General features: G+C 39.6%; 1 long non-coding RNA gene and 1 pseudogene across 1 annotated transcript; both read right to left on the bottom strand.

Moving 5' to 3' along the window:
- Positions 1 to 1,169: 1,169 nt before the first annotated feature.
- On the bottom strand, positions 1,170 to 3,271 carry LOC140946152 (uncharacterized). The gene is made up of 3 exons (XR_012166812.1): positions 3,067 to 3,271; positions 1,958 to 2,160; positions 1,170 to 1,272 (listed from the first exon to the last, which is right to left on the bottom strand). It is a non-coding gene; the product is annotated as an uncharacterized lncRNA (long non-coding RNA).
- A 14,114-nt stretch (positions 3,272 to 17,385) lies between these two features.
- Positions 17,386 to 18,150, bottom strand: LOC140945461 (52 kDa repressor of the inhibitor of the protein kinase-like; annotated as a pseudogene).
- Between the last annotated feature and the right edge of the window lie 5,081 nt (positions 18,151 to 23,231).

Genomic DNA, 23,231 nt, shown 5'->3' with positions numbered 1-23,231 from the left:
TACTCTCCTGGTGGCTAATTTTTCCATAATGCAAAACAAACACAATTTTATCCATATTTCGCTCTGTTTATGCATCTATATTGGCTGGGGAATGGGCTTTCAATACGAACATAAATTGCTTTAAAATGTCAGCTCTTTACCCTAATTCAGGTATTTCATTTCGCTATAACGAAGATAAACGTTCTCAATTTCTAGCCTTCACAGACGTCAAGGACCAAACAATTCTCTTACGCAGACGATAACGAATCTAATATTCAAACATTTTGGCCTTATTTGTGTATTTCCTGTTTTCCTCTTACTTGTTTCCTCGGAAGGCTCAAAGACGCGCCAATTCTGGCAAAAAGCCGACTTCGTTGTTTAAATAATCTGAAATGAATTCTATACCGACGTTTGTCTAGTATTTCATTATATTTTTGTTTTTTTGCCGTTAGCAGCTTGTGTAATTTTCGTTTAGGAATAATGGAATTTTGTCCGTTTACGTAATTCATGTTGGGTGACCACTTTTGTCGCTATGAATCAGTTTTGACAGTGGAAAGTCGGCAATTTTCATGTGGAAGAGTGCACAATTTATCGTTCTTGCTGGGATTTTGGAGCTACTCGAATCCCATATACATCCGAGTAAGAGTCTCAATAGAATTATATATCCTTGGAAAACGTTCCCGACATGAGGTTTAACTGAAGTCTAGCGTGGCCTAATGGGTCTTATTAGACTGCGACTTGTCTCTCATTTTCTTCAGATTTAGTGAGGGGAGTGCGCGCAAGCGCGCCGGAGCGTCGAACGGCGAAGACACGAGAAACGAGGACAGTCATTTTCGTTTCTCGCGCGTTTCGTTCGACGGACTAAGAAGAAAAAGAGAGACTGCTCGTAGTGAGAGTATTGTGTACAGCTATATGGGATATTTTTTTTACTCAAGTGCATGATGTACTTTGCCACCTTGCTTAGTCCCAGGCGGTTTGGTCCGTTGAGGACTGAAATCTACCCATCCTACAAAACAGGTGTGTCCTCAGAATTCTTCTTTTGGCCTTATCTGTGTCAGCTAACTTTGGAATCAATTGTAGTCCCGTCTCTAATTTTCAGTGACCGTAGACTTTTTTTTTCAGCCGGCTTTTATCCTACGACATTCTTTCTAGAGTCATCAAGCTTTACATTTATTTTTTCAAAACATGGTTTTATTTTCCACGATTCTTTCACACAATCAATTCTGTTTTCGTGGCTTTTCTCCCGGAAAGGTTTCTGCGTCTTGACTTAGGAAGGGCGTACCATCTTTTCACCTGAAAGAAGGGAAACACATGGTACTTTGGCTGTATATTCCGCCATCAATTACTCTCACTGGGTTAAATATAGAGTAGAGTGTTCATAATGTGCCTAGAGCTAAAGACATGTTGGTGAGAAATAAAATGTAAATGACGATTTTAAACGATGTAGAGCTGACAACTGTAGGAGCGATGTTCACTGAGTTTCAAGAAAACAACGTGATTATACCCTTGGCCAATCAAAACACGAGCTGACAACCAAGTAAAGCAATCATTTCTCGAGGCAAATGTTGTGAGAACCAAGGGCGGGAAAACATGTGTTAGTGAGACACGTTTAGATTTATTCTGACCAATCACAATTAGAATTGACAATCAAATGAACCAATCACATCTCGAAGCGAGAACATGTATCGAGCGCCAAACATGGGAAATGAATATGAGCAAATAATGATAAGTTTTTTGTTTTCACTGCTGATTGGTTAAGAAAGTGGTGCGAGATTTTTTCAGCCAATCATAATAAAGCAAAGGAACGCAATTCATAGTCTGCATGGTTTGATTACTTTCCTGACTTTCACTTATACTGAAAACTGCTTCGTGCCTGACCCTGCCAACTAGTAACCAACTCCAAGCGCATTTTCCTGATAATTATTCACGATGAAATTTGTTAACAGTCATTTAATGAGGCATAACCATATTGCCATACCTTTCTATTCCTCTTCATCATCAGATGTCTGGCTTCCCTTGCGACGAGAAGGGCGTCGACGGGGTCCATACCTTACCCGTGGGAATGGTCGGAACGGTCCGAATGGTGGAAATCCCCCTCCCCACGGATTCAGGGGTCCTTTACCTTCATATCCATATCTGCAGTAGCATCGCTTTTTACCATACGGGCTCCAGTGAGGATCCCTAATATTAGATCAAAATATTACATACTGATTAGCCTTAAATCGTCATACCGACAAGTCAACACTTCAGACTATTCAGACTACGTCGCAGCTTCTGTATCTTGAAAAAGGTCAACGTTCTTAGTTTTTTCAAGTTTGACATTTGTAATCGTCAATCCTCCCCCTCGTAACCATCCTTAATCCTTCGGTTATAGTTTACTCTATTTGTTCTTGCTTTTCGTTTGTACTTATTTAAAACACTTGGTGGGGTTTCGTTAACTTTTTATCAATTTCGAGGTTACTTTGTAGGTTGAAATTACTCGAAATACCTTGCAAAAATAACACTTTCTAGTATAACGTATTAGTCTCCAATAGCTTTAATTTCATCCTAGCAATTATGAACAGTTTTAAAACAAAAGCAAAAGGAATAACTCCTTTAGGCTTTCAACTGAATGATTTCATTCAAAGACTCAAAGTTTGAACCACCTTGTACATTGTAATAAACTTTACCCGACAAGAATATACTTCAAATGCTCAAAAGCTTTCGACAAAAATTTTTCCACAAACGTCAGTAAAAGTTAGAACGTCCACCTTCAGTTGTACATCGTAATAAACAATGCCGTGAACAGAGGAAACATTCATTGGTCTTACTGTAGGTTTTCGTTCACAGACTCAAAAACTCTCTGTAACTATCATCTACAGTATAATAAAGGCAAGCACAGGAAACCCTGCTTAGTAACTTTTAGATTGCACTAATGAATACGCCTAGAGAATGTAGTTTGTTATCACAGGGAAAGGTCAAGTCGGCCGAAGATATGTCGGCCAAGTTCCTCGCAGCGCACTGACGCGAGAAAAAACCTCTGGTACCCATGGTAAAGAAGAGGTGAAGATAGTATTAAAAAAAATTATCATTATTAATTTAGTTTACCTGTACATTTCCATGCCAAGTTTCTCCAAAAGAGGTTTCCTGTCCGCTAAACTTTCGTCATTTTCATCAAGATCCGATAAGCTGTGACAGAAGGAAGTTAATGCGAGAATAATTACAAATCCTATAAGAAACCCGCGCTCCATTTTGTTCAACTATGACCTACGCCCAAGTTCGCTTCAAGTTGTCGAGAGCTTTAATTCATCACACTTTCGTCGTGATTTTGTCTTTTTTCCCATTTATATATCGTATTGTAGGCAAAATGGATAATATTCCTAATATCGGAAAATAAACAAGCAATTCAAGAAAAGATATTTCCCGCGATTCTTACGTATGTTCGTTTTAATTGCAGAGTCAATATGACAATAACACTTACTTTCACACGATTCCCAGTAAGTGATCGATTGGGCCAGTACTACAACACGCCGGAGTGGTGATCAGTGTGCAGGTGATATTGTTAGCCCTTAATATCATGACGGAGTGACTATTGATTTGCACAATTGCAACGTCGGTTCAGTTTAAATTCACTGAGGTGGTCGAAAAGTAGAATGTGTGACCATTAAAGTAAAAACCTACTAAGCATCATTTTGGGATATATAGAGGTTGCTCCATTGTACAAGTTGGTTCTAACTTTCAAGTAACAATATTACCCTAAGTGTGACAGGATCATTCAATTAAAAACGGCTGTTTGGCGAGTTTGTGAATTAAATCCTTCTTCCTACTGTAAGCAATGCTTTCCACGGTGAGGCTTTGGATGCTGTACATAGTAGTTCTAACTGTTGAGTGTATAGAATAAAGCCACTGAAAGGTGCTTTCGTGAGGTACTGTTTACTATGCTGTACAATGTGGGTGTAACTTTTGATTTTTGGAATGAAATACTGACATGCAAACATTTAAATGAAGGCTACTGAAAACTGTTGCCACGTTTCTCTCATGGTGGAGGTATCGAGCGATAAATATGGCTTGAGGCGTGAATTCCAAGTGTTCCCGTACCCCTTACCATGGCATTTGTCTACATCAGAGAGGGGCTGCCGGTTGTAGGAAATTTGTGCGCCATCGTAGATGAACTACTCAGTAAAAATGCAAAATACATCCCATATTAAGATTACATAATTTGAAAGTTTGTCAAAGAAAATTTCCAAATTAAGAGGGAAAGTGCAAACGGGGCCGTTGTTGAAGATATTGGAGAGAACAATAATCCAATGTGGAGCCTAAACATGGTAGTCGCCATGCTTGTAAAAGGTCCATATAAAGACGAATGAGTCTGACCTTTTACGATCTTTGACATAAAATTCAGTTAACAGGTCTTAGTCCCCTAGTAAAAAAGTTCTTACACGAATTTTTCTAAAGGACGATTTGGCGCTTCGGATATGCAATTATTCCCTTGATATTGTATTACAGTATATTGTTACCGGTTTACCGTGTCATTCTAGGCAGTGAGAGAAAAGGTCAACGGCACTGAAAACCTTAGTGAACTGATAATGTTTGGGAGACAACTGCTAGGAGAAATCAGGCCATCTGTGCTAAGATAAAAAAAAAAAATGGTTGAACAGCTGATCCATTTTGATATAATCCTTTAAAAATCCCTAAAGCGTCTGGTGTTATATCGTATCATCAATTTATCTGGATATAGTTTCTATAAGTGAATAAAAAAACTAAATACAGTTTACAAGATCTTGAAAGTCATTTAATCTTGGAAGCATGGAATTGTTTTTATCCGATCTCTGTTTCTAGCGCTCAAGAGTCCTGTCTCATTTTTTTATTTATTACAAAAAGAACATGATTAATCAACTTATAGAGTGATTAAATTCTAACAGGAGGTTTTAGATTGCGGGTTTTAAGGATGATGTTACTTTTTTTCTGAAAGGTTCTTTCATAAAACCATCCCGCTTCTTTGGAGATTCCATTCAGTAGCTATATCACGTTTGCTTATGATGGATCAGTGATGTTGGAAAAGAAACCTGTGCTCTTAAGCTTTCTAATTCAGGTTAAGTAAAAAAGATAAACCTACCACTTTATACGCTCCAGGACATGCTGAAATGTGATTGGCCAGTACGATCCGAACGATCTCAATATTATTCTAAACTGATAATCAATTGAGCCCGGTGAGTACAGGAACAATTAACTAATATTGGTCTTTGTTTTTGGTAAGCAATTTGAAGAGATCACGCAGGTAAAATAATCCTATGAGCAAGCTTTCTAAAGCCGATCCCAGTGATCGAAGGAAGAGGTTACAGGCTTTTGTGCGACTTTGCGGCGATTTTAGCTGCAATTTTGTGACGTTCAGCGGTTCCATAGAGTGCATGGATTGAAAACTTTAATCGCCTCAGCTCTGTTTTGGTAACTCAATCTCACGCAATTCAAAAGTCACCCATGAAATCGCCTCTGGTTTTCAGGCGCATAAAGAGCGTTGAACAAGAAATCGAATTATTAAGTAGCACAGGAACTCACTTTTTCCCAGGCATTAACCATAATTTTCACCTGGTATATTAATCATGACTCTACTTTATTATTCCCTTTTGTGGACGGGAATAGGAACGAGATCCTTAGTCTAGTATCAAAAAACTTATTTATTGAAGAACTTAGGAAAAGTATGTTTTTCTTTATCGCAAAAAGTGGAGAAGAAGGCCCTAGACCCTTCCTCCTGTGCGCGCGGCCCTGACTTAGCCCGGGACGTGACTTAGCACGAGGGTCTTTAAATGGCTCCGGCTAAACTCCGTTTAACAACCGACCCGGATATCTCTTTATGTTCCGTTCTGTGGGTATGTTTTGCTTCTGATTGGTTTTTAAAACGTCGGCGCGAAAATTTTGAGCCAGTTGAAAGCCGTACTGAACAATAATGACCCGAATAAAAAACAAAAGAGGCAAGGCTGATTTTACAGTCGGAAATATATATATAATTTTGCCAATATTTCGGAAGGCACGGCCTTGCTTCTTCAGGGTCTTACATATAATGAAAAGGTTAAGCTAAGACGTTACAATTTGAAAATTAAAGAATAGCGTGCAATAAGATACTATAATAGTGAATAACGCAGAACCACAGCTGTGGCCGCCAAATTGCTTCGAAGGCTCACCTGGGCAGAGCTCTATCGAACAGAATATAACATTAAAATTTTCAGCACTCAATAGAAAGCTGCTCTTCTTCTCTTCCAAGAAAATAAGGTGTTATAACGCGCATACAAGCAACCCCCAATGTCCAATATTAGGCTGATTTAGCAACAGAACGGGAACGTCAGTTGACGACGGCACGTGCAAATCAAGCAACTGGCTTGACCAATGGCGGAGCGGAAAATTGAGCACCGGAAGTCGTGTTTAGTCCTTTCCGCGCGCTTTCTCGTTGTTAACGGACGTTCCCGTCCTGTTGCTATAGAGAGCCATTTAAGGTTTAAAAATACCAATGACAACTGATTTGAATATGACAGCACCAAAACCATCGTTTATGATTTTACTGCAATAGCATTTATTCCAAAGCACAGTACAGTTGAAGCGTAATCAAAAAGCTATTTACATTTCTTGGCATTGCATGCTCGCCTTAATTTCTTAGTACATTTCTGCCTACTATCTGTTCTTAGATTGTAGGATTTTATAAGAATGTGAACAAAAATTGAATTGAATTGAATCGAAAATTTAAAGACCAAAGAACAGGTTATTGCATCCAGAAGTCTTCTATGTTCTCTGCAGCGTTTTCAGCCCTCTCGATTTTCCTTTAAAAAGAAAAAAAAGGGAAGAAAGACAAAGAAAAATGTAAGAAATTACAAAGCTGAGGGAGTCGCCTTACTCAGTATCATGTTGATTTATAACGGAAATTGAACTGAGTGGAAAGCAATTTGATCTGAAATCATTCGCGTGATTTTCAATCACAAGTATGATATATGTCAGACCAAAATTGCACGACACAAAGCTCAATTATCACTTTGTTGCTTCGTATCAGAAATTAAAACGGAACGAACAAAAACTCATAGCCGACTGTTAAAGACAAAGAGATCTTAATGAAGGCTTATTACGGGTTTATCTTTCTCGCTTAAAAGCTTAGCCAATCAAAGCAGAGGGTAGGATTTTTTGAGATCAGTTAAGTATCGGTTGAAACGAGTTTCCTTTACCAATTAAGCCTAACGCTGACGATGCACATAACATTCAGTATCATTCCAGTCACTCCTAAATCCCGTCATAGTTAATTGTGTGGAATGGTTATGAAACCCGTCAGACTCCTTTGTTATATGTTTTTGTGGACCTGAAAGTGCATAACGTTCAAAAGAATTCCTATCATTTTGACCGTATTGACCAATAAAAACGTTGCATTAATTTATTCCGTAACAATTTGCCAACAGAAAACAAAGGATTGTGCACTTTCAGGGTGCTTCCAACATAAACTGCAGCGCTGTTGTTTTTATCATTGATGTTTGCCGCTTTTCATAACCAGTCTCCTCTAATAACTATGATCCCGTTAAATACAAATTTGTGACAATCTGTCGGTGCATTCTTATTCTAAAATTCACTATTCATGATTGAGGGCCATAGTGTTATTGATTCGGAAATAAAAATACCTTAGGCTTCCGGGAACCGAAAGGCAAGTGCTTTTTACCAACGAAGCGAACATTTTCCGTTAATAAACTGAGGCTGTTTCTGCGAGAAAGATATAGTAGGGTCTATAATAAAGATGGCTATGTTGATGAACACCAAAATGGGCGCTGAAATATATATAATTATTTGACAGGACTGGTTTGGTTCAAATTGTGCTAAAATGGCTCTACACGCCAACAGGCTGAATCACAAAGTATCCACAACGGATTTGGAGTGTAACAGTTCTTATGAATTTATACAGTATAACCATTTAAACGAGAATAGACTGAGAAGGAGAAGTCGTTAGGTCACGTTGCAATGGTAATATTAGGCTGATTTAGCAACAGACCGGGAGCGTCAGTTGACAACGGCGCGCGCAAATCGAACAACTGGAATGACCAATCGCAGAAAGGCAAATTGAGCACCAGAAGTCGCGTTTAGTCCCTTCCGCGCGTTTTCCCGTCGTTGACTGACGTTCCCGTTCTGTTGCTAAATCAGCCTAACTTAGCTGACCCCACGCCATCAATCTTCGGCTTCGAAGGGTAGGCGTTACTGGTAAATAATATAAGTAACAAGACAAATATATATATTTAACTGGTTCACACGTTTAGGCTGCTCACAGGTCGACCCTATTTTTCTTATTAGAGATTGCACAACAATCCAGAGGGACCATTAGCAATCTATCAGAAGGGCTAAATGTCCTCTTCAAGAATTTTAAAAAAAATTGTCGCATTTTGTTCAAAAACTCAGTCCTTAATTAAAAGAGAGAGAGGAGTTGAATGGATGAAATTAAATGGCCACCGTAAATAGCTCTCCTCTTTTGGTTTATCGCTCACACCAGTTTCGATCTACCTTCAGTTCTCGCGCGATTCTCAAATACATAAAATTAGATTGCTCAAGAGAGAATCAGAGAAGTTGGATCAGATAAGTCTTCTAATTTTTGAATGTGCTGCTTGCCATCGCATCGAAGGAGACAAAGGACTTGCTTTGCTAGCTACTTAATTTATTGATGAAGGAAATAGCCAGGGCAAAGCGTTTAAGAGTTTGATAAAACGGTGTAAAATCCAGGGGTAAGCTGGATTCTCGATCACCGCAATCCGGCATTAAGAGTGCAAAATATACTTGTGAAATATTTGCTACCTACCTCAAAAACTTTTGTCTTTCGATTTCGGACTCAGTGAACACGAAAACGGGAACCAAAGACTTGATCGTTCCACGGCGGCAGGAACGAACTTTTCTTCCGTTGCTTGCTCGACGGCATTTTGGAATACGGCGGGGAATCAAAATTCCTGTGATTTCTTGGCTTTCCTGAACAAGGGACAACAAGACCAAAAATGTTAAGAAAAATGCTATGCAGATCGCTCTCCTTTTCATTTTTCCTTCTGTTCCGGACTCAGTTCTGGAATAATCCTGGAATCGCCTCAAACAACCCAATTTATGGTAGTTCGATCCCCTAAAATGACCAGCGTCTTTAGAACTCGCCGACTGATTTTTATTGGTCGCAATCATGCCATAAAAGGTATTGATCACGTGCTGAGCTTCTAATTGGTCAAATGAAAACGGGATTTTTCCCGTAATCATGAACTGAGGAGATTATATAATACAAAAGGCTTTCTTCGCGTGCGAGAATTCTGACGTACTGGGCGCTGTAATGTTTATTTTTCTACGTCATTTGAAGCGCTCCGGTTTCCTTCCTCCAATGATCCCCTTTGGTTCTGGCTTGCAATCCTTTCTCCTTTTCTGCGTTGTAAACAACTGAAATAATTCTTACGGCCTCTGAAGCGTTTATCTTAATTAAAACGAACAATGAAAAAATTCTTTGAAGTCATTAAGTTCGGTTTGATTTAACGGTGTATTCGTTACTTCAAGACACCTCATACACCACGTATATACAGCTATTTTGAAAAAGAAGGTTGTCGAAAACATGAATAAAGAAAAGCGTAAAAGTGCATCTGACAACAGAGGTAACCCAGGCCAGGCTCTGTGATAGTGGCCACAGTTCGATTTCTCAGTAAAATTGCATTGTCCGTATGGGTAAAGTTACGATAATTGTTGTATGATGTTATTTCTTAATTTCTAAATGATATGTCAGTGGGCAGTTGTTCGCCAGAATATCGTTCCTGCAAATATTCATATAAATTAGCATGAAACGCACACCTTGCCCTTAAATTGAATTCTTGAGGTTGAGGCTATGTTCACATTTATTTAGCAATTACTGAATGAGGCTGAGTAGGATGTGAAGAGTTATATCATCGATGATGATGTTATCCACCGAGGCTGAAGGCGGAGGTCGATAACATCGTCCTAGATCTGCATAATTCTCCACAACGTTCGACGGAAAGCCGCCGAATTCAATAATTGTTTTATTATTCATTCAAAAATTCTTAGCAAGCTTACCTCCTCGTAGACTTGCTACATTTGTACTAAACTTTGGCCCATTTCTCGGCGCCGTTTCAGGATATGAAGTAGGATCGATATAAACATGTGGTATATCTTGCAGACACTTCTCAAAAACGTTGATCTCATTCATCGGGCAATACGTTTTGCGTACTTTAAAAAAAAAAAAGCACTTTATTTGAGTGTCAATGTATTTAGCACGAAAGTGCTAATTGGGGACACTATATTTTACGTCTCCTACTGGAGACGGGACCGCCTTTTTACGTGGTCATCCGAGCCACGCGAAGGTCCAGCCGCCTGCAGGGCAAGGGAAGTACCTTCATTTCTCAGTTATTTTAAGACCCTGAGTAATGGTCCAGCCCCAGGATTCGAACCCGCGACCTCCCGCTCTGCAGTCAAGCGCTCTAACGACTGAGCTAATCCTGCCACGGTCATTTCTTTCTTTCAGTTTTAGTTGGAAATTCATCTATTTCGTCTTCAGATAGCAGTAAACGCCATTTTGGTCTCTGGTCTATTGCCCATGAAGCCTCGATTCCAATCAAATATACCATCGAATCGTTGGTAAATTGCTCGCCTTTTCCAGGGCGGATAATGGTTCTAATGGTAAGTGCCCGTTGGTTATGAGAAGGGAGAATGGAGCCAATTAGAAACGGCGAAATATTTTGAATGAATAATGAACAGGATTATACCGGATAGCATCTGGTACTATAGTCCAGTATCCTGTATAGTACGAACACCGATCAGATTTAATAAGGCTCTCCACTTTAAGGTGATGTTACACGAGACGATTCGCAACGACGATTTTTAGCGCAACACAGAGTTGTAACATTGTTGCGACATTGTTTCGAATGGTTACAACATTGTTCCGACATTGCAACGCGGTGTAGCGCTAAAAATCGTCGTTGCGAATCGTCCCGTTTAACATCAGCTTTAGTCTGGGATCAGCGCGGCGCAGCTACGCTCAGTTACAGAAATCGCACCGAAATCACCGTTCTTATGTGAAAAGACAAGCCCCGGCCTTCATTTATGGTTTTCGAGTCGGCGCAAAAGCTATCCGGTAAAATGTGACCCCTTCTTTTTTACTTTACATAAAAGATGTTAATTTTTGCTTTAAAAAATTTAATTTCTTTCTTTTTCAAAAAGGAAGAAATTAAGACTGAATCCACTAGGAAATTGAGTAACTTCAATCCTCAGTGGACAAAAACCTTGTACCAGAATAACTTAAAGAATATTGCATTTTTTTTTTTACATTTTTTTAGGCCTAAAGATGTTATTATTCATCATCATAGAAAATTTCTCAAGGGAGTCCGAGAAAATGAACGTCAAATTTCACAAGAATTGTGAAAACACAGGTAAATATCTGTAAATTTCATGTGGAACTGAAGATGTAATTTTGTGAAATTTGACATTCCTTTTCTCGGGTTCTCATAAGAAATTTTCTTTGGTGTTATTACAGATGATTTATTACATCTTTAGGTCTTGAAAAATGTAAAAAAGAATCAGCAATATGTTTTAAATTATTCTGGTACAAGATTTTTGTCCGCTGAAAATTAAAAAAACTCAATTTCATGGTGGATTCCATCTTCATATCCTTTACGCTGTCAAAAACTTACGAAAGATACGATTGACTCATGCAAATAACATAATATTAAATGCTAAAAAATCTAACTATGTCATTTTCCGGCCCTACAAAAAAAAAAGTCCATAATGATAATGAAACCAATAAAAGTGTAAATAGTCTTGAACGAAAAGATTGCATAAATTATCTTGGAGTCTTAATAGATGAGAATCTTTCTTGGAGAAAACATATTGTCACAGTCGGCCACTAAGATAAGTAATGGTATGCTATCTTAATTAAGACACAAATTTGTACCTTCTTCTGTTCTTGTGAGCATTTGCAATGCACTGATAACACCTTCCTTAACCTATGGTCTTATCTCTTAGGGAAACGCCTGTAAAACGTATGATCGACAAAATACTCAACCTGCCAAAACGTGCACTACGCTTAATTTATTCTTCAAACAGACAAGATCATGCTATTCGTTTTTTCGTAAACTCTAAAGTTTGAATCCGTCTTAAACTTAATGCACGACATAGACGAAAGAAATGCACCGATAAATATTTTGAACTTTTCAAGGACATCAAATTCACATCCCTACTGTACACGCTCATCAGCTTCATAAAATTTCTACATAAAAAAAATTTAGACTCTCGTGTTGGCGCAAAGATATGGAATGAGATGCCAAATAACTTTAAAAACATATCAAAGAAGACCTTCAGAAAAAAAACGTAAAGGAGCTTTATTAAATACTAAAAAACGATCGAACGGTCAACTATATAGATAACGACAAAATCATGGCCAGACTTAAAAAATCATATTAACTTACAACTCTTCTCTCTATATATATCTAGTACCTATCATCATAGTTGTTTGTTACTTGTTTTCCTATAATTACTTTCCTTTTTTGGTTTAATGTGGAACCACGTTACTTATACATTTCTCTCCTTTTTATCTAAAGAAAACTCTTACTTTGTTAATGTCTTTTTTTGACTTCTGTAATATTTTAAAACTTTTGAGACTGACCTGCCTCGATTAGTTTTAGCTACCTGCAAGTCAGTCAGATTTCGGATTGTCATAGTTTTATATAAAATAAATAAACTTGAAAACTTGAAACTTGAAACTTGAACATAGCCCCAAACCGGAGGATTTTTAGCTTAGGTCCCGTCTACACGAATCTGTTCAGTTTAATTTGAAACAGCATTTCATTTCAGTGTCCATTTTTGTGTGGAAGGGGCCTTTTTCCATCCAATATGCCTTGACGCTTCAAATTTTTTTTTTTTGCTAAGTGTCTTTACCATGCATTATATTATGAGACAATTCCCCCCACCCTCCGCCAGAAAAAGGGGCAGAACCACTACCAACAAATGGGGGAAAAGTTGCAACTTACAGTTAGCCTCCGTACTGGCGGGTCGCCGCTCGTGGCGGTCATTAAAGTACCCCGGGCACAACAACCCCACCCGAGCTACGCAGGCTAACTTACAGATGAGGTGCGTTACAGTAATAAACGTCCGTTGCTTAAGCTCCCTATTATCACCCCTGAAGAAACATGTATGGTTGGATCCAAATATTTTTGGTTTATTTTACAAAAAAAAGCATGCAATGGTGCAAGAAATCCTTACCTAAAGAATGGCTTAAGGTTATTTTCCTCTCCATTGATGCCTGTCCGGCAGGCTAAAGTATAGTAGTTTCAAAGGTAATCACAAGTTTGGACCCTACTGCCCTCTTAGGGCCTGTTTACATGGAGTGGGGGACTCCGGTCTAGTGGGGTTGGTTTCTTTTGTTTTCACGCTCTGGGGAACACAAAACAAAGAAACTTACCCCACTAGACCGGGGTCCCCCACTCCATGTAAACAGGGTCTTAATCATGCAAAGACGCGACTAGATTTGCATATCTTTAGAATGTAAGAAGTGAGCAACAAAGAAAACAAATAGCTCTATTGTGTGTACATACTAATACCTTCCTGTAAATAAAAGGACATGTAATTGTTTGCTCTTGAATTAAGCACTTCTATCCGCATAACTCGCATACTCAAAGAACTAAGAACAACTTACCGAACACGAATAAGTTTTGCTTTCAGAAAATCCTTCTTACTGCAGTCAACCAAAAAAAAAAAACAAAACTACATTTTTAGAGTTGATACAAGAGGACCCCTCTGTTCTTTTCTTTTCTTTTCTTTTTTAATGGAAGTTGACTTTAGTATACAAACTGATTCAGTTTAAATTAACTTTTCACAATCATCACTTCGCCGGGTACCGGTAAGCAACTGAACCTGATCATAGTAAAATCTCTTTCGCTCGGTCTATTTTGAATCTTTTCCGATTCAAAAGCTCACTCCTGAAAAAAGGAACCAAGTCTCACTTAATTAAGTAAAAAGTGGTGACGTGGAACTAGACTGAATCGCATATCGCTTTCGATTGACCAGTATCGCTTTGTTGCTTTGCTGTGACATCTCGTACAACAGTCGATCTCACTGGCATTCAGTAGATCGGAGATCGATGCAAATGTAGCATGCCAAAGGATCCAATTGTCAACAATCTTTCTTTGCATATTGCTTTTCCTGGCCTAAGATAATCAATACACCGAAGCCACAGAAGAATTTTTACAGCGTAGATAGCTGCCACTTGACGTTCAGCTTCTCTATTATACAGAAAAAAAAAATACAAAGCTTCTAGATGTTCATGCATTTCGATTTCCGAGTAATGGTTGCTCTGAAGAAGTTTGTCTATACAGCTTAAGATATGAAAGTCAACTTGTACAGGTTTATAACAACAGCACCGTACGTTAGATCACTACAATTCTTGTCAATCGGCTTCAAAGTGAAACAGTCGTTAAAATCATGCATGCAGTAGGCGGAGAATGGAATGATCCGGCACTACAAGAAACTTAAATTTTTCTCGAGAAACCTCCACATCGGAATAAAACCACAAGAAGACAAAAATGGTAAATAGAACGATATTCTTTGTTCTTCACGTTAAAAAAAATGTCCCACGATATCTGAGAATTCCTGGAGATGGATTCCAACTCATGAGACAGCTCTCAGAATAAAGCAGTTTCAGAATAAGACACATTTACCGCCAGAGTTGCGAAACGGGTTATCGTGAGCAGCTTTGGGGCTGACTAAAGGATCCACATTTCCTTGTTGTTCACAGTACTGTATCAGTTCATTGACGCATATTGAGAGTTTGACTCTTTGAACTGTGAGTTCGCGACGCAGTTGTTCCACGAAGATGCGCTGCGTTTGCAAATCCTTGCTGCTTTTTCCTGAAGGAATAACGGCTGACATATTATTGAACTCTATTTCTCTTTAATTCTCCTGTCCGGTTTTGCACCGTGAAAGAGTCAGTTTTTGCAAAGAACCTCCGTCAGTGACTCTTTATTGAAAATGATGGAAGCGCACGATCTGAATATCTTTAATAGCAAGCCATTAACAAAGAGGGGTACAATATAATTATTAACTTGTCAGTGCATTAGGCTTTTGTTAGCATGGCGGTTTCCTATTGGCTACCCGGGAATAAACTTCAAAGGGTCGGTGACGCTGCTAGGTCATAAAACGATCTTAAATGTTTCGGCGTTCAGTGGTTCCCGAGCTTGTTCCAGGCTCCGAGATAGTCGGGGCTGCGAAATTAAGAAATCGCGAACACGAAAACAAAACTAAATTAAGAAATTAAGAAAGCGCGAACACGAAAACAAAACGGCAGGAAACCCTTTCTTAGATCACGCGCTCATATTTTCGCTTGCCTTGCACTTACGCGTCATCCTCAAGGGTGTATCCAGGATTTTTCAGAGGGGGGGTCACAGAGGCTACTCACCAGATTGTCATGCCCACCTCCACGCCGTGCATGTTTTACTTAATGTTGATGAAGGCCCATATTAACTAAAGACAAGAGCCGTTGACGAAAATACGTTACAAAAAATAAATTTTAAAAAAGTGGGCTTTTCAACAATGGCTTTTACGGCCAAGATATTGTCATGGCGTTTTCGTCACCTGAATATTGTAGGTTGTTTGCTCAAAAGAAGACCTACCAAGGGGGGGGGGGGGGGGGGGGGGTCACGGGCACCCCAGGACCCCCCCTAGCTACGCCCCGTCATCCTAGACTTGCCTACAAGTCGAGATCATAGACATGGTGAACATTCTATTTTCGCGGGAAAAAGTGCCCTTAAATGTGTTTAAAAATAAACTGGTCCGTAAAAACGCCGTGACATAGGCCTAGTAAGGGAGCTGTTCGCCCCGGGTTGCTATCCGGTATGATCCTGTTTATTGTTCATTCAAGATATTTCTCCGTTTCTGAAGAAGAGTGATGCACGTGCAAAGTTATTGTTTTTCTAATCTAAACCTATTCCTTTTTGCCGTTCGCGTTGCTGTTGCCGTCGCAGTCGTTGCGTAAGCTCCCTAACTTTGCTTACTAGCGGTCCATCAGAATCCGGCAACTTTGTTTTCTACTGTGGCCCTGTCTATCCATTTACAGAATAAATGCGCACGTTACACGCGATCGCGAACTGCACAACACTGTGATTAAGGCCATGAGTAAGCGCGGGCTGCGACACTTGACTCCACCGCCCGCCACCCCACTGCTACAATCCCACAAGGCAGCTCATTCTTAAATCTTGGAGGTATCCATGTTTTCTTTGCCATGCTAAAAGCTAAGGACGAAAAGAATTTTTATTGGCGTTTTATTTGTCTTTTGCTTGGTAAGACTGAATTTTGTATGTGTAACGTTTTAAGTCAGAGAACAAACGTTTCGCTTTGAATAATTCATGAGGCAATAGTTACGAAATTTCGAGTATGCATGCTTAGCCTTTTTTAACTCATCGCTGGTGCATGGATGCGGAGCTTTTACATCCTTGCGCTCCACAACCTTAAATTTTTGTTTAATCGTTAATTTGATGACCTCGTTTTCCTGCATTCATTAGTTCCTCTGAAGATGGTCTCTCTTTTATGCGATGATCAAGGGTCTTCTGTTTTTCTCGCTTGCCTGGGTGCACTTTGTAGATTCTATCGATGACATCATCGCTGATGTACCTCTTTCCTTGTCTGTTCATACTCACCTTTTTGTACTCCCCATCCCCTCCTCATCTAGATCCCACTCTCTTGTTGCCCAGTATTCACTACTGCACTCCATTCTGTCCGTCCTGGCTCCACCCTCTTCACTCAAAGATGACGCCCCTCTCTCTCATGTCCCACCTCCTTCTCACCTACAATTGTAGGCTGTATCCTTAAATTCTCTCCTGGTTTTCTTGCTCTTCATCTCCTAGGCAGGGCTGTCAACTCTCCCAGATAACCCTGGAGACTCCAGTTTTAAGCCATTTCTGCTGGTCTCCAGATTAGAGTCTGAAATCTCCCGGATATTTTCAGTAGTCTCCACGTGAATATTTCAAACTCGATCAAGTCTAAAATAACAGGTATTTTTAGTCATAACAGCAATATTTCCGTTTGACCTTGGAACATTCATACATAGTGATACATACCGGCTAAGTACACGAAACGTTCTTCAAAACTAAGACGCGTGCTGCAATGTATCTCGGACTGGCAAAAGCTTAAGCTCCCCAGTTCCCCGGCTCCGCTGTCTTCGTACTGAAAGCAGCGTCAAACGTCAATATGTATTAAACACGTATCACCTACGGTAGGTCCCCCCAAAATCGTATTCCCAGCCTTTCGTTTTTCGAGACTCCATTTGTCAAATCCGGAACGCCTATTAAGAAAATATCTTCAATGGTGGGATTATTTTGACTACATATGATACTGGGTCACTAGGATATACTTGGGCCACAACATGGGCCACTTAATTATTAATTCACAACAGGACTATTCCCTTTCGAAAAGCAAACTTTGCAATTGCATCATCCTCGGGTGGAGGCTTTCAAATAAATTGACAACTTCTTCCAGATCGATAGGCATATCTTACTTGATATGCATGAACGCCAGTGAGGAGAGGCTACTCTCGGCCATGGTACATCTTTTGTAATTGTTTAGCCTTCTCATTGTGCTGATCATGTGAACGCTCGCACTCGCACGATTTCACGGGAAGAGTAGCCGCAATCTTGAGAAGAATGTACTGGTTAGGGAAATCATCAGGATCACGTGCTTTTAGAGCGGTTTTCATTTGAGTGTCGAAAAGTAATTGGTTTTGCACTTTCTACACGATGCGATTGGCTTAAAAGATTCGCGCCACCTTTTCATCCAATCAGAAGTAAAACCAAAGCCAATTGTGACGCGCTCGCATGCATTTTCCCGCGCTTTGCGTCAGCCACATGTAATTACTTCGAGTTTTGATTGGTTCAATGTATTGTCTGTGTCCTATGTGATTGGCCAGAGTAATTACTTTGGTTTTGGTTTTACGACACTCAAACGAAAACCACTCTAAGGACGCAGCGCATAAAATCAGCCGTAATTATCCTATCTTGCACCTTCATCTTCCAACACTCAAATTCGGCCATGAAGAGCTGTGGCGAAGGCAGATCATCTTTGTATAGATATACTAAAGTCAGTTAGCTGCTGAGCAGTGATTTGGCTTTCTTGGTCATGAATTACAGATGGCACTAACTGCCCGAGCAGCTTACTGACCATCATGGTTCATGGTTAAACCTGAAAACTGGCAATCTATATAAGTTCTGAAATAAGGTGATCAAGAAGAGGGATGGACTGCGACGTTAACTCGATAGTAGTAGGGGCATTAGCACGGTAGCATTCAGCTCAGACTGGTTTTCCGCAACGCTTTCAAGACGTTGAGCTCATTTATAAGAGAGAAAATATAAGAAAACAAGCATATTGACAGTGTCTAAACTGCAAGTTTCGTTCACTGCAGGCAAGCCTCATAAACGTAAGATGTCGACAATCTTCCAATCTTAACAGTTACTTACACTAACGCCCGGGCCCAGTTAAGGGCTTAGCCGTTTTTTACAGCAAACGAACCACGGCTAGTCTAGCGAGGTTTTCTCCTTGTTGATCCTTGCGATTGTGTACATCCTAGATATCCACGTAAAACGATCGATCTTTAACACAACACAACAGTACAAGGGCCTAAACGCACGCTTTTGTGATCTAACATTACGAATTTTAGCCTAAAAAATATAAAAGTTTCATACTTAACAATTAGTTCATGTGTCAGCGTGGGTATGTCGAGATATGGATCACGAAGGAAGTCTGGAGAGCAAGAAAGAGGCGTAGCCTCATTAGTGCTCTCCAAACTTCCCAAGTGCTCAATATCTCAACACACACACAGCTGACAGCTGAGCTGAAGCATGAACTAATTGTTTTATAACATTATCACAGTGATCAATGCAGTACTAACTTAAATTTTTATTATTGTAGCTCGCCCTCAAAGCAGTACGCGTCAATGTCTACGTGACTATATTTTTTTACCTGACCGTGACGTTTTTGTGTTGAAACTGAGAGAAAGTTTACTCAAGTAGCTTAAGATAACATTAAAAAGATTGCAAAATCCGGAGGTGCCGGAAAACTATTAATGCACCGGAAAATTATTTTTGAAAGAAATAACTTTGCGAAGAATGATTTGCACACGCCATAGCCCGCAATAACGACACTCACCTGTTTTCCCTCAAGTACTATCGGGTTAACAAATTCAAAAGTTTTCTCTTAAATTTAGGTTATAAAACACATGGTTAACGCTTCATCGTGTACTTTTGAGTTATGGATGCACTTGGGAGACGTCTTGGGAGGATTGCTAAGCTCTCAAGAACTCGAGGTGCATTAGTTTATTGACGTCTGCCAGCGTACTTCAAGGGAATGTGAAGCACGCTCGCGTTATTGAATTTGATTAGGCGAATATTCTAGCTATGCTATAATTAGTCAATTACCTTTGAGAAAATAACGTAAAATACTTGCTGATCCGTTTCGTTTAGACGCCATTTGTCAACACCAACTCTATACCTCATGTAAGTTTTTCGAATTTCCTTTGTACTCAAACTCCTAACAATTTTTATTTGTGCCCATAAGACTTTCCCGATACTGTTAGAGTTTTCTTGCAAGGTAATTTAAACTGAGTTAAAACACTCAAAGTTTGTTTTCCAATCCTCCACTATTTGTTAAGGCTGAAAATTAACAGCCTGTCGTTTTAGTCCCTCCACCATTGACCTGCAAAGGGGGTTCGTTCAAACCCCTCGAACTCCCCCTCCTACGCGCCTAAGCGTCTTGTACAGAAAAAAAAAACCAAGCTTCTAGATGTTCATTATTTTTAATTTCCGAGTAATGGTTTCTCTAAAGAAGTTTGTCTACAGCTTCAAATATGAAAGTCAAGGTTTATAACAACAGCACCGTACGTTGGATCACTACAGTTCTTGTCCATTCGCTTCAAAGTAAAACAGTCATTCAAATCATGCATGCAGTAGGCGGAGAAGGAATGATCCGGCGCTATAAGATAATTAAATTTTTCTCGAGAAACCTCCACATCGGGTAAAAACCACAGGAAGACAAAAATGGTAAAGAGAACGATATTCTTTGTTTTTCAAGTTCAAAAAATGTTCCACGATAACTGAGAATTCCTGGAAATGAATGCCAACTCATGAGACAGCTCCTCTCAGAATAAAGCAGTTTCAGAATAAGACACATTCACAGCTAGAGTTCCCGTAGTTGTGGAACGGGTTATCAGCATGAGCTTTGGGACTGACTAAAGGATCCACATTTCCTTGTTGTTCACAGTACTGTATCAGTTCATTGACACATACTGAGAGTTTCACTCTTTGAACTGTGAGTTCACGACGCAGTTGTTCCACGAAGATGCGCTGCGTTTGCAAATCCTTGCTGCTTTTTTCTGACGGAATAACGGCTGACATATTACCGAACTGCATTTCTCTTTAATTCTCCTGTCCGGTTTTGCTCCGTAAATGAGTCGATCAGTTTTTGTAAAGAACCTCCGTCAGTGACTCTTTATTGAAAATGATGGAAGCGCACGATCTGAATATCTTTAATAGCATGCTATTAAGAAAGAGGAGTACAATATAATTACTAACTTGTCAGTGTATTAGGCTTTTGTTAGCATTAAATCTGTTTCCTATTGGCTACCCAGGAATAAACTTTAAAAGGGTCGGTGACGCTGCTAGATCTTAAAACGATCTTAAATGTTTTCGTTCAGTGGTTCCAGTAGCTTGCTCCAGGCTCCGAGAAGGTCGGGTCTGCGAAATTGAGAAGGCGCGAATCGAACACGAAAACAAAACGGGAGGAAGCCCTTTCTTGTCTTTCTTGATCACGCGCTCATATTTTCGCGTGCCTTGCACTTACGCGTCATCCCTACTATCCGGGGGCCTGCTACTGGAACAAGCTATCCAAGAGTGCCTGAGGCTGCCAGAAAAGTAACAGATAAACTCTTATCTTCATATATGTTCAGAAGTTACAGCCTCATTGTACAGCAAATATGTAATTAAGACGGAATCCACCAGGACACCCATCGGAGACCCTTAGATCCAACGACTACGAGTACGAGATTTGACTTAAAGTTTTTTCGCGTATTCTCAAATTATAGACTCCCCGGAAAGCTTCATTTTACCATTTTTCACTAGAGAAGTTAGCATTGTTACCTTTAGTGAAGGAGGTTACACCCACTCCCATCGCAAAATGATAAAACTTCTCACATTTGATAACTTGTTTCCGCCACTTCGACATCCTCGCTAAAACTAGTAGTCGGGTGACGACGGCTACCACATTTTCCCGCCAGAATGACTCTGGTAGAAAATCTCGTACTCGTAGTCGTACTCGTCTTGTCTTAGAATCTAAAGCTCTCTATCGAGTACTTTTGATTTTCAGTGGACAAAAATGATCTTGTACCAGAATAATTTAAAGAAATTAAATTGCATTCTTTTTTACATTTTTCAAGGGCTAACTGAGATGCAATAAATCATCTGTAGTAACACCAAAAATAATTTTTCATGGAAGTCCGAGAAAAGAAATGTTAAATTTCACAAGAATTGTGATTATAAAGGTAAAATCCCAGAAATTCATCTGTAAGATAAAATTTGGGGAAATTTGACATCCATTTTCTCGAGCTGCCACGAGAAATTTTTAAGGTGTTACTACAGATGATTTATTACATCTTCAGCCCTTAAAAAAAAGAAAGAGTGCAATATGCTTTAACTTTTTCTAGTACAAGATTTTTGTACTTAATATCCTGGTGGATTCCGTCTTAAACAGTATCAGCACAGGAAAGCAGCGTTCTGTAGCTTACATTTGATTGGTGTAAAAGTAGCACACACTTGACCTATCGCGGCATGTACCTATATAAAGTTTTAATTGCTCTAAAGAGATACCAAAAGTCATGAAGAAGAAGAGAAAAAGGACGAAACTCGGGATTTCAATGTGGCACAAATTCTCTAAATTTTTCATTTTGGGCAAAGTCAGTAGGTGCTGATAACGACAAGGGTTCTGCTACCGCAAAAATGTTGAGTTAGTAAGGCCACTCAATGTTATTCATTATCTTCATTCATTCATTCATTCATTCATTCATTCATTCATGGTTTATTTATTTATTGCATTAAACAGGCAGATCTATACCTAAGTAAATTTAAGCTAATGCTAAGGCCTTCACTGACTGGTAGAGATATTGAATTTAAAAAGTAGAAATTATTTTACGGTAGAAAACAAAAACGAAAGAGAGGACTTATGACAATAATTAACGGAAACAAAAATCCCTAAATTTACAGGCTGGGATGCTGCAACTTATTTATTTCACATACAGCGTAGCCTGCGTAGCAAGCGTTTCCGCTCGAGTTCGTCGAGAAAGTTGGGACGAGAGCGAAAAAAAAAAGGAATGACGGGGGAGGCGGGGGGGGGGGGGGGGGGGGGGGGGGGGGGAAGAGAAGAAGGAAACGCTTGCCCGCAAACCTCACGATTTTTTCGGCTACCAAGGTTAGGCACTGGCTGCGAAGCGGCCCGTCTGGTAAACCTTTTTATATAGAGAGAAAACCGTTTACATAAAAACCCATAATAAAATAAAACGGCCATAAATCGGCCCGTGGACCACACAGGAGAGACGTAACACACATTTTAAGTAAGGTAAGCTGTGTTTTATTGAAATCCTTTCATTTTCGTCGGTTACAGAAACGATAGGTTTTTTTCCCATACAAATCCTTATATTTTGAATGTTACACAACAATGCCGATGCTCGCCGATGCTCATATTTCGAGCTTGGGCTACCTGTGAGATAAGGCGACAACCGTCTGTCCGTTTTAACGAAAAGAGCAATAAACAGCATGAAAACAGGTCAGTTTATACCAAACTCACAAATATATGCACAACGAGTTCCCCCGCGGATCCACAGATACGCTGGAATTCTTGAAATGCCCGAGAAAAACAACAACTTTGAAAGAGCATCACTCTCTTTTGAAGATTTCTTAACCGTCACTGCACGACTACGACTGGGGAAGTTTCTAATTTTCACGTTTAATTTTATATAGAACGTAAACACAAGGCAACGATTTTCTTTTTCCTTTTCTGAACTTAGATACGGTCCCTAAGAATTCAACTTCAGACAGATTCCACTATCTTTGACAAACTAAACCAAATGGAATGGCGGGAAGTTTGTAACTGCGAGAATTCACTTTTTAGATGAAGTTTTCACTGCTGTCGCTGTCCTGACTAGGCCGAAGCTTCCATGGCCCCTTTTGTAAAAAATCAGCGAAAAAAGCAGGGCTCGGGGACTT

The sequence above is a fragment of the Porites lutea genome, chromosome 8 (assembly GCF_958299795.1).
Source record: "Porites lutea chromosome 8, jaPorLute2.1, whole genome shotgun sequence".
Lineage (NCBI taxonomy): Eukaryota > Metazoa > Cnidaria > Anthozoa > Scleractinia > Poritidae > Porites > Porites lutea.
Note: the sequence above shows the minus strand (reverse complement) of the source record. Positions and strands in the feature narration are given on the sequence as shown.